Raw genomic sequence first — 12,215 nt, forward strand, 5'->3', positions numbered from 1 at the left:
AATGTGGTAATATGTATAAACAGGCATGGAATTTCAGCACAAAAATAGAAACAAATAAAAAAACAGATAAAATGGAAATGCTAGAAATTATACACACAGCATTAGAGATGAAGAACTTCTTTGACAGATCCTTCAATAGACTGGAAATGGTTGAGGAAAGAATCAGAGAACTTGAGAAAAGGTCAGTAGAAATTATTCAATGTGTGGAAAAAAAAAAACAGAAAAAAGCATTCAAGAATTGTGGGACAATATCTAACAAACTTGTAACTTCAGTCCCAAAAGAAGAGAGAACATAGGGCAGAAGAAATATGTAAAGAGATAACAGCAACAGACTTTCCTGAAATAGTAAACATTACAGACAGCATGTCCAGGAATCTCAGAGAAACCTAAGCAGTGTAAATAATTTTTTTAAATCCCAAAGACAGTACATATTCAAATTGTTAAAAATAAAAAAAAAACAATAAAGATAATGAGAAAATTTGAGACTGATGGGGGGGAAAAGAAACATTACATAGAGGAACAAAAATTAAGATTACAGTGGACCTTGTTAGAAACTATACAAGCCACAAGACAATGTCATCTTTAAAGAACTAAAAGAAAGGGGCGCCGGGGTGGCTCAGTTGGTTAAGAGTCTGCCTTTGGTTCAGGTCATGATCCCAGGGGCCTGGCATCGAACCCAAAATTGGGCTTCCCACTCAGCAGGAAGCCTTCTTCTCCCTCTCCCTCTGCCTGCCACTCTGCCTACTTGAGCTCTCTCTGTGTCAAATAAATAAATAAAATCTTTAAAAAAAAATAAAGTACTAAAAGAAAGACAGAAAGGAAGAAAAGAAACCTGTTCAACCCAGAATTGTATACCCAACAAAAATAAAGGTCTTTGTATTATAAACAAAAGATAATAGAATTCATTACCAGCAATCATACACTTTAGGGAATGTTAAATGGAGTCTTTCAGACAGAAATTTGGAAATGTATAAAAAAATTAATAGCCCTGGAAATAGTACAAATTAAAGTCAATATAAAATAATATTTTTAAATGTAAACTAAAATTATCTAAAGCAAAAAACAAAACAAAAAAGTAGTAACAATGTTTTTGAATTTATAACAGGTAAAATAAAAGTATGACAATAATAACACAATGGAAGGGAAAGGGGAATTGAAAGTGCACTGCTAGAAGTTTTGTACAAGAAGGGCACCTGGGTGGCTCAGTCAGTTAAGCATCTGCCTTCGGCCCAGGTCATGATCCCAGGGTTCTGGGATCGAGTGCCGCATCGGGCTCCCTGCTCCACGGGAAGCCTGCTTCTCCCTCTCCCACTCCCCCTGCTTGTGTTCCTTCTCTTGCTGTGTCTCTCTCTGTCAAATAAATAAATAAAATCTTTAAAAAAAGAAGTTTCTTACAAGATAAACAGTGATATTTAATATTTGAAGCTACATTACAATAAATTAAAGATGTATACTGTAAACTCAGGCAACCACTAACAAGAAAATTAGAGGAAGTAGTTTAACTAATAAGACAATTGTAGAGATAAAGTATAATCATAGAAAATATTCAACTAATCAAAAAACAGAAAAAGAGAACTAAAGAAACAAATAACAGGCCTTTTAAGAAATGATAAAAGGACTTCTTTAAGCAGAAGTAAAAATTCACTAATTAGTAACAGGAAAACATACGGAAGTATTAATTTCACCAGTAAAGGTAGATACATAGTAAAATTCAGAATAATCTAATGTTCCAAAGTTTATGGGTTAGTTACATAGAAAGCTAGTATGAAGTTAAAAGTTAAAAGTAGTAAAATATAACTATATCTCCAGTAATTTGTTAATGAATACACAAGATAAAAAGGTGTATATTTTGACATTAAAACATAAAGTGTGTTGGCATGGGTAAAAATGTAGAGCTTTAGAATGTGGTCAAACTTGTTACCAACTTAAAATTGACTGTTATAAATATAAGTTGTTTTATGTAAATCTCATGGTAACCACAAAGTGAAAACCTATAGTAGATATACAAAAGATAAAGGGAAAGAAACAAATAACAGATATGAAAATAGACAAAAAACCTAAAAGAGTATTGATTTAAATCTAACAATAACAATAATTACATTGAATGTAAATGGCCTAAGCACTCCAATTAAAAGGCAAAGATGGCAAGAACCCAGTTTTAAATATAAAAATAGCCAGGCACCTGGGTGGCTTAGTCAGTTAAGTGCCCACCTCTTGATTTTGTTTAGGTCATGAGCTCAGGGTTGTGAGATCAAGTCTCACATCAGGCTCTGCACTCAGCATGGAATCTGCTTGAGATTCTCCCTTTCCCTCCTCCTGTGCACTCTCTAAATAAATAAGTAAGCAAGTAAATAAATAAAATCTTTAAAATAAATAAAGAAATATAAAAATAGTGATGTTAAGAATAAAAGAATGGAAAAAGAAGACATGTCATGTAAAATTTAGTCAAACAAAAATCGATCAGTTACATTAATATCAAAGTGAACATCCAAAAAAGATTACCAGAAATAAAGAGAAAGATCACATAATGTTAACTATTATCATCACTAATAAAAGTGTTAACTCATTAAGAAGGTACAGTAATGCTAAATGTATATGCATCTAACAACAGAGCTTCTGAAATTACATGAGTCAAAACCGATAGAGCTGAAAGTAGAAATCTACAAATCTCCAGTTACGGTGGAGACTTCACATATCTCTCTCAGTAATTGATAAAATATATATGCTGGAAATCAACAAGGATATAGAATTGAACAACACCATCAACCAGCTTGAACTAATTGACATATATAGAACACTATATTGAACAAAAACTCATTACATATGCTTTTCAAGTATATGGAGGCATTTACTAAAACAGCATATTGGACCATAAAGCAAATTTCAACAAAAATGTAAAAGAATTAAAAGCATCCTAGTTATATTATCTAATCACAATAGAATTTAACTAGAAATCAATCAAAAGATACTTGGAAAATATCCAAATATTGGAATTAAACAACGTATTTCCAAATAATTGCTGGATCATCAAGAAAATCAAAATAGGTATCAGTATTTTTAATCGAATGAAATTAAAACATATCACATTAAAAAATGGATGTATCAGAAGTACTTAAAGGAAAATTTATAGCATTAAATGATTAAGAAAGGAAAAGATATCAAAATCAATAATCTAAAGATCCACCTTAGGAAACTAGGAAGAAAAAAATAAACTAAAAGCAAGGAAGAGGTGGGAAATAGTAAAGACAAGAACAGAAATCAATGAAGTTGAAATATAGTAGAGAAAAATCAATATAACGACACCGGTTTCTTTGAGAAATTGATAAAATTATCAGACTTAGAGCCATATTTGTCCTTTAAAAAGAGGAGACACAGGTTAAAAACATTAGGAATAAAATAACAGCATCACTACAGATCCTGCAGACATTCAAATATTAGGAAATATTATGAATGATGTCTTTGGATAAATTCCACAATAATGAAATGGACAAGTTCACTGAGACGTAATCTACAAACACTCACTCAAGATGAACTAGATAAGTTGAATAATTGAATATATATGAAATTTAATTCACAATTAAAAACAGTTCATAGATTTCTTTTTTTAATTTAATTAAATTTTATTATGTTATGTTAGTCACCATATAATACATCATTAGTTTTTGATGTGGTGATCCACGATCCATTGTTTTTGTATAACACCCAGTGCTCCATGCAGTACGTGCCCTCCTTAATACCCATCACCGGGCTAACCCATCCCCTCACCCCCTCTGCTCTAAAACCCTCTGTTTGTTTCTCCGAGTCCATAGTCTCTCATGGTTCATCTCCCCCTCCGATTTCCCTCCCTTCATTTTTCCCTTCCTTCTCCTTATGTCCTCCATGCTATTCCGTATGTTCCACAAATAAGTGAAACCATATGATAATTGACTTTCTCTGCTTGACTTATTTCACTTAGCATAATCTTCTCCAGTCCCATCCATGTTGATGTAAAAGTTGGGTATTCATCCTTTCTGATGGCTGAGTAATATTCCATTGTATATCTGGACTACATCTTCTTTATCCATTCATCTGTTGAAGGACATCTTGGCTCTTTCCACAGTTTGGCTATTGCGGACATTGCTGCTATGAACATTGTGGTGCATATGGCCCTTCTTTTCACTACATCTGTGTCTTTGGGGTAAATACCCAGGAGTACAATTGCTGGATCATAGGGTAGCTCTGTTTTCAATTTTTTGAGGCACCTCCACACTGTTTTCCAAAGTGGCTGTACCAACTTCCATTCCCACTAATAGTGTAAGAGGGTTCCCCTTTCTCCACAACCTCTCCAACATTTGTTGTTTCTTGCCTTGTCTATTTTTGCCATTCTAACTGGTGTAAGGTGGTATCTCAGTGTGGTTTTGATTTGAATTTCCCTGATGGCTAATGATGGTGAACATTTTTTCATGTGTCTGTTAGACATTTGTATGTCTTTTTCAGAGAAGTGTCTTTTCATATCTTCTGCCCACTTTTTGACTTCATTATTTGTTTTCTGGGTGTTGAGTTTGAGAAGTTCTTTACAGATCTTGGATACTAGGCCTTCATCTGTAGTGTCACCATTTGCAAATATCTTCTCCCATTCTGTGGGTTGCCTCTTTGTTTTGTTGACTGTTTCTTTTGCTGTGCAGAAGCTTTTTATCTTGATGAAGTCCCAAAAGTTCATTTTTGCTTTTGTTTCACTAACTTTTGGAGATGTATCTTTTTTTTTTTTTTTTGGAGATGTATCTTAAAAGAAGTTGCTGTGGGTGATGTCAAAGAGGTTACTGCCTATGTTCTCCTCTAGGATTTTGATGGATTCCTGTCTCACATTGAGGTCTTTCATCCACTTTGAGTTTATCTTTGTGTATGGTGTTAGAGAATGGTTGAGTTTCATTCTTCTGCATGTGGCTGTCCAATTTTCCCAGCACCATTTATTGAAGAGACTGTCTTTTTTCCATTGCATGTTTTTTCCTGCTTTGTCAAAGATTATTTGACCATAGAGTTGAGGGTCCATATCTGGGTTCTCTATTCTGTTTCACTGGTCTATGTGTCTGTTTTTGTGCCAGTACCATGCTGTCTTGGTGATCACTGCTTTGTAACATAGCTTGAAATCAGGCAACATGATGCCCCCAGCTTTGTTTTTCTCTTTCAACATTTCCTTGGCGATTCGGGGTCTTTTCTGATTCTATACAAATTTTAGGATTGTTTGTTCCAGCACATTGAAAAATGTCATTGGAATTTTGATCGGGATGGCATTGAAGGTATAGATTGCTCTGGATAGCATAGGCATTTTAACAATGTTTATTCTTCCGATCCATGAGCATGGAATATTTTTCCATCTTTTTGTGTCTTCTTCAATTTCTTTCATGAGTGTTCTGTAGTTGCTAGAGTATAGATCCTTTACCTCTTTGGTTAGGTTTATTCCGAGGTATCTTATGGTTTTTGGTGCTATTGTAAATGGAATCGTTTCTCTAATTTCTCTTTCTACAGTTGCGTTGTTAGTGTATAAGAAAGCAACTGATTTCTGTGCATTGATTTTGTGTCCTGCCACATTACTGAATTGCTGTATGAGTCCTAGTAATTTGGGGGTGGAGTCTTTTGAGTTTTCCACATAAAGTATCATGTCGTCTGCGAAAAGAGAGAGTTTGACTTCTTCTTTGCCAATTTGAATACCTTTTATTTCTTTTTGTTTTCTGATTGCTGTTGCTAATACTATGTTGAACAACAGTGGCAAGAGTGGGCATCCTTGACGTGTTCCTGATCTTAAGGGAAGTGCTCTCATTTTTCCCCATTGAGGATGATATTCTCTGTGGGTTTTTCATAGCTGGATTTTATGAACTTGAGGAATGTTCCCTCTATCCCTATACTCTGAAGAGTTTTAATCAGAAAAGGATGCTCTATTTTGTCAAATGCTTTTTCTGCATCAATTGAGAGGACCATATGGTTCTTCTCTCTCCTCTTATTAATGTGTTCTATCACACTGATTGATTTGCAAATGTTGAACCACCCTTGCATCCCGGGGATTAATCCCACTTGGTCGTGGTGGATGATCCTTTTAATGTATTGTTGGATCCTATTCGCTAGAATTTTGTTGAGGATTTTGGAATCCATATTCGTCAGGGATATCTGTCTGAAATTCTCCTTCTTGATAGGGTCTTTGCCTGGTTTGGGGATTAAAGTAATGCTGGCCTCATAGAATGAGTCTGGAAACTTTCCTTCTGTTTCTGTTTTTTGAAACAGCTTCAGGAGAATAGATATTATTTCCTCTTTGAATGTTTGGTAGAATTCCCCAGGGAATCCATCAAGCCCTGGACTCTTGTTTTTGGGGAGGTTTTTGATCACTACCTCAATCTCATTACTGGTTATTGGCCCATTCGTGTTGTCAGTTTCTTCCTGTTTCGGTCTTGGGAGGTTATACATTTCCAAGAAGGTATCCATTTCTTCCAGGCTGCTTAATTTATTGGCATATAGTTGTTGATAATACTTTCTAATAATTGTTTCTGTTTCCTTCGTGTTAGTCGTGATCTCTCCCCTTTCATTTATAATTTTATTAATTTGGGTCTGTTCTCTTTTCTTTTGGATAAGTCTGGGCAGTGGTTTATCAATCTTATTAATTCTTTCAAAGAACTAGCTCTTAGTTTCGTTGATCTGATCTACTGTGTTTCTGGTTCCTAATTCATTGATCTCTGCTCTAATTTTAATTATTTCTCTTCTAATGCGTGGCTTAGGCATCATTTGTTACTTTTTCTCTCGTTATTTAAGGTGTAGAGTTAGTTGGTGAATTCGGGATTTTTCTATTTTTTTGAATGAGACGTGGATGGCTACGTATTTCTCCCTTAGGACCGCCTTTGCAGTGTCCCATAGGTTTTGGACCAATGTGTTTTCGTTCTCATTGATTTCCATGAACTGTTTAAGTTCTTCTTTGATTTCCTGGTTGACCCAAACATGCTTGAGCAGAGTGGTCTTTAGCTTCCAAGTGTTTGAATTTCTGCCAAATTTTTTCTTGTGATTGAGTTCCACTTTTAAAGCATTGTGGTCTGAGAATATGCAGGGAATAATCTCAGTCTTTTGGTATTGGTTGAGACCTGATTGTGACCCAGTATGTGGTCTATTCTGGAGAAAGTTTCACATGCGCTCGAGAAGAATGAGTATTCCATTGTTTTAGGGTGGAATGTTCTGTATATATCTATGACATCCATGTGGTCCAGTGTGTCATTCAAAGCTCTTGTTTCCTTGTTGATTTTCTGCTTAGATGATTTGTCTATTGCTGAGAGTGGAGTATTGAGGTCTCTTACAATTAACATATTATTATCAATATGACTCTTTATTTTGGTTAACAGTTGGCTTATATATTTGGCTATTCCCATGTTGGGCGCATAGATATTTACAATTGTTAGATATTCTTGTTGGATAGACCCTTTAAGAATGATATAGTGTCCTTCTGTGTCTCTAACTATAGTCTTTAGCTTAAAATCTAATTTGTCTGATATAAGAATTGCTGCCCCAGCTTTCTTTTGAGGTCTGTTGGTATGGAAGATGGATCTCCATCCCTTCACTTTCAGTCTGGACGTATCTTTAGGTTCAAAACAAGTCTCTTGTAGATAGTATATGGATGGGTCCTGTCTTCTTATCCAATCTGCAACCCTGTGCTGTTTTATGGGAGCATTTAGGCCATTCACGTTGAGAGTGATTATTGAAAGATATGAATTTATTGTCATCATGTTGCCTGTGAAGTTCTTGTTTCTATAGATTGTCTCTGTAAATTTCTGTTCTATATCACTCGGGGTCTTCTTTTATAGAACTCCCCTTAATATTTCTTGCAGGGTCAGCTTAGTGGTCACATGTTCTTTCAGTTTCTGCTGGTCATGGAAACTCTGCATCTCTCCATCCATTCTAAATGACAGTTTTGCTGGATAAAGTATTCTTGGCTGCATGTTCTTCTCATTTTGTACCCTGAATAAGTCTTGTCAGGCCTTTCTGGCTTGCCAGGTCTCTGTGGATAAACCTGACGTTATTCTGATCTTCCTCCCTCTGTATGTAAGGAATCTCTTCCCCCAACTGCCCTTAAGATGGTTTCCTTGGTTCTAAGATTTGCGAGTTTTACTATTACATGCTGGGGCATTGGCCTGTTTTCCTTGATATTGGGAGCGGTCTTCTCTGCCTCTAAGACATGAATGTTTGTTTCATTCCCCAGATTAGGGAAGTTCTCAGGTACGATTTGCTCAAATACGTCTTCTAGTCCTCCCTCTCTCTCTCCACCCCCTCAGGGATCCCAATAATTCTGACATTCAAACGTTTCATGGTGTTACTTATTTCTCTGATTCTGTTTTCATGAATTTTGAGTTGTTCTCTCTGGCCTCCTCTTTATCCCTCTTTTCTTTGAATTGGTCTTCCAGATCGCTAATTTGTTCTTCTGCCTCGCTTACCCTAGCTGTTAGATTATCTAGATTAGATTGGATCTCATTGATACCGTTTTTAAGTTCTACCTGTTCAGCTTTCATTTCTGCCTTTAGAGACTCTATGTTGCCATTAATTGATTTCTCCATTCTAGCTATTGTCTTCACAACTGGTACCCTTAATTCCATTTCCGACATCTTGGTTATTTCTGTATCCATTAATAAATCTGTGGCAGAAGTCACAGTCTCTAAGTCTTTCCTATTTTGGGGGTTCCTCTTCCTAGTCATTCTATTGATGGGTGGCTGAGGGAATGTACAGAGTCCAAATTATTGACCAGAACCCAAGCAAGATGCACCTGTTTTATAGGGACCTCGGGGTTGTTGGCCTTTTGTTCTCCCAGCCTGTCTTCTGGGGGAGGGGCCTGCCACACCGTTACTTGGGCAACCCTGTTTGGGCGGAGTTGCCCTGTGGTGGGGGGTATGGGCTCAGTGAAAACCATTTATGGGGGGGCTTTTGTTCTCTGGCGGCTTTCTGCATCTCTTCCGAGGTTCAGAGCAGAAGAGATCATTTCCAACCCTCTGCCTCAGAGCAGAGAGATCGCAGTCTGTTTTTCAGTGAGCTCTCCAAGCCACACCATCTCCGTTTCTGTCTGTGCTGCTATAAACCGCAGCATCCTGGGTTGTGTGCCCCTCAGCAGGGCTCCCAGTCCTCACCTCCAGGTTGGAGCCTGGGGCACATCTCTGTCCTTTGTGCTTCTAAAACCACCAACTGTGCCCAGTTTGCACACAGGGTCCCACCCCTCCAGGTTTCATTCTGGGGGGGCTGCCCTAAAGTCCTTTCCCCACCACTAGCGGTCTGCGAGTCTGTGCCCTGTCCCCAGCATAGGAGACTGTCACTCACTGGTGGTGTAGGATCCCCTCGGCTCCCTCCCCCTTCCATTTATCTTCTGATATCTGCCCACAGAATCACGGCTCCCTTCTTCATACCTCAAAACCAACCGCCTGGGGTATTCTGTTTGTAGAGATCCAGATATATCTTCTTACATCTTAGGCTGATTTCGTGGGTGTTCAGAGTGGTCTGGTAGATATCCAACTCAATTCTGGGGACCAGTTGGAATAGGGTCCCCTACTCTTCCACCATCTTTTTCTCCTCAATCCAGTTTGTAGATTTCTTACGAAGTTAAAAGCCATTTGATTTAGCAATCCCCAAAAGATGTGTTAACCCAAGTCAAATGAAAACATATTTTCACATAAAAACTTGTATGATCATAATTATGGTGGCTTTACTCACAGGCATCAAAAACTTGAAACAACCTAAATTGTCCATCAGCTGCAGAATAAACATATGGAAATTCATACAATGGAAGCCTATTGAGTAATAAAAAGAAATAAACTATGGATAACATGCAACAACATGAATAAGTCTCAAAGCATTATGTTCTATAAAAGAACACACACAGAAATAGACTCAAAATGGTTGAAAGACCTAAATATGAGATAGGCATCCATCAAAATCCTAAAGGAGAACACAGGCAGCAACTTCTTCGACCTCAGCCACAGCAACTTTTTCCTAGAAACACCACCAAAGGCAAGGGAAGCAAGGGCAAAATGAACTATTGGGACTTCATGAAGATAAAAAGCTTTTGCACAACAAAACCAAAAGACAACCGACAGAATGGGAGAAGGTATTTGCAAATGACATATCAGATAAAGGGTTAGTATCCAAAATCTATAAAGAACTTATCGGGCACCTGGGTGGCTCAGATGGTTAAGTGTCTGCCTTCGGCTCAGGTCATGATCCCAGGGTCCTGGGATCGAGTCCCGCATCGGGCTCCCTGCTCCTTGGGAGCCTGCTTCTCCCTCTGCTTCTCTCTCTCTCTCTCTCGCCCCCTCTGTCTCTCATGAATAAATAAATAAAATCTTTATAAAAATAAAAAAAAGAACTTAGCAAAGTCAACACCCAAAGAACAAATGATCCAATCAAGAAATGAGCAGAAGACATGAACAGACATTTTTCCAAAGAAGACATCCAAATGGCCAACAAACACATGAAAAAGTGCTCAACATCGCTCAGCATCAGGGAAATCCAAATCAAAACCTCCATGAGATACCACCTCACACCAGTCAGAATGGCTAAAATTAACGTCAGGAAATGACAGATGTTGGGGGGGATGCAGAGAAAGGGGAACCCTCCTACACTGTTGGTGGGAATGTAAGCTGGTGCAGCCACTCTGGAAAACAGTATGGAGGTTCCTCAAAAAGTTGAAAATAGAGCTGCCCTATGACACAGCAATTGCACTGCTGGATATTTACCCCAAAGATACAAATGTAGGGATCCAAAGGGGTACATGCACCCTGATGTTTATAGCAGCAATGTACACAGTAGCCAAACTATGGAAAGAGCCAAGATGTCCATCGACAGATGAATGTTTAAAGAAGATGTGGTATGTATATATACAATGGAATATTATGCAGCCATCAAAAAGAATGAAATCTTGCCATTTGCAACAAGGTGGATGAACTAGAGGGTATTATGCTGAGCGAAATAAGTCAATCAGAGAAAGACATGCATCATATGATCTCACTGATATGAGGAATTCTTAATTGCAGGAAACAAACTGAGGATTACTGGAGTGGTGGGGGGTGGGAGGGATGGGGTGGCTAGGTGATAGACATTGGGAAGGGTATGTGCTATGGTGAGCATTGTTAATTGTGTAAGACTGTTGAATCACAGACCTGTACCTCTGAAACAAATAATACAGTATACGTTAAAAAAAAGAAGAGGAAGAAGATAGTAGGAAGGGAAAAATGAAGGGGGGGAATTGGAGGGAGAGATGAACCATGAGAAACTATGAACTCTGAGAAACAAACTGAGGGTTCTAGAGGGGAGGGGGTTAGTGGGATGGGTTAACCTGGTGATGGGTATTAAAGAGGGTACGTACTGAATGGAGCACTGGGTGTTATATGCAAACAATGAATCATGGACCACTACATCAAAAACTAACGATGTAATGTATGGTGATTAACATGACATAATAAAAAAAACTATACTCAAATATTCTGTATATTTTATTATTCTATTTATATGACATCTTGGAAAAGGAATATCTGTTGGGGCAGAAAACAAATCAGTCATTGTTAAGGACTAAAAAGCAGGGAAGGAATTGACAACAAAGGGTCACAAGTGAAATTTTTGGGACAATATAATGTTCTATTTCTTGGTTATGACAATAATAGTACCATAACTGTATTCTTCAATATTCATTGAAGTATACAACTAACAAGAGTGAATTTTTTTACATCCAACAAGAGTGAATCTTATTAAGTGTATATTCAACTTCAATAAATCTTATTATAAAAAAAGAAATTCTAGTCCCTAAAAGGAGATTTAAGACATAAATATATCAAAATAATTCAGTATATTGACATTATCATCTCATTAAAATCAGAAGGAGTATTTACTAAAACTCAAATCCCTTTTAGTTATTAGACATATAAAGATATTTACTGCATCTTAGTTTAGATTCCCTTTGAAGAACCCTGAGCCAAATATTTAAGTAGAAATCTTAGAGGATCTCAGAAAACACCAGTAGAGGAATGGAGAAGTGTGACAGAAAATGAAGCAAGCCAATAAATTCTGTATAATCAAAAAAGTTACTGCTGTGGGCATCTTGAACTGCATTTCACAACGAAATTCTGGGAGGTGTGACAGAACACCTATCTCAAAGTCAGCCTACTTACGGGAGAAGAGATGTGGATAGTTATTTATCAATTCCTATCAGTCATTGGTAGAAGGTTGCCTCC

The sequence above is a fragment of the Zalophus californianus genome, chromosome 4, assembly GCF_009762305.2.
Source record: "Zalophus californianus isolate mZalCal1 chromosome 4, mZalCal1.pri.v2, whole genome shotgun sequence".
NCBI lineage: Eukaryota > Metazoa > Chordata > Mammalia > Carnivora > Otariidae > Zalophus > Zalophus californianus.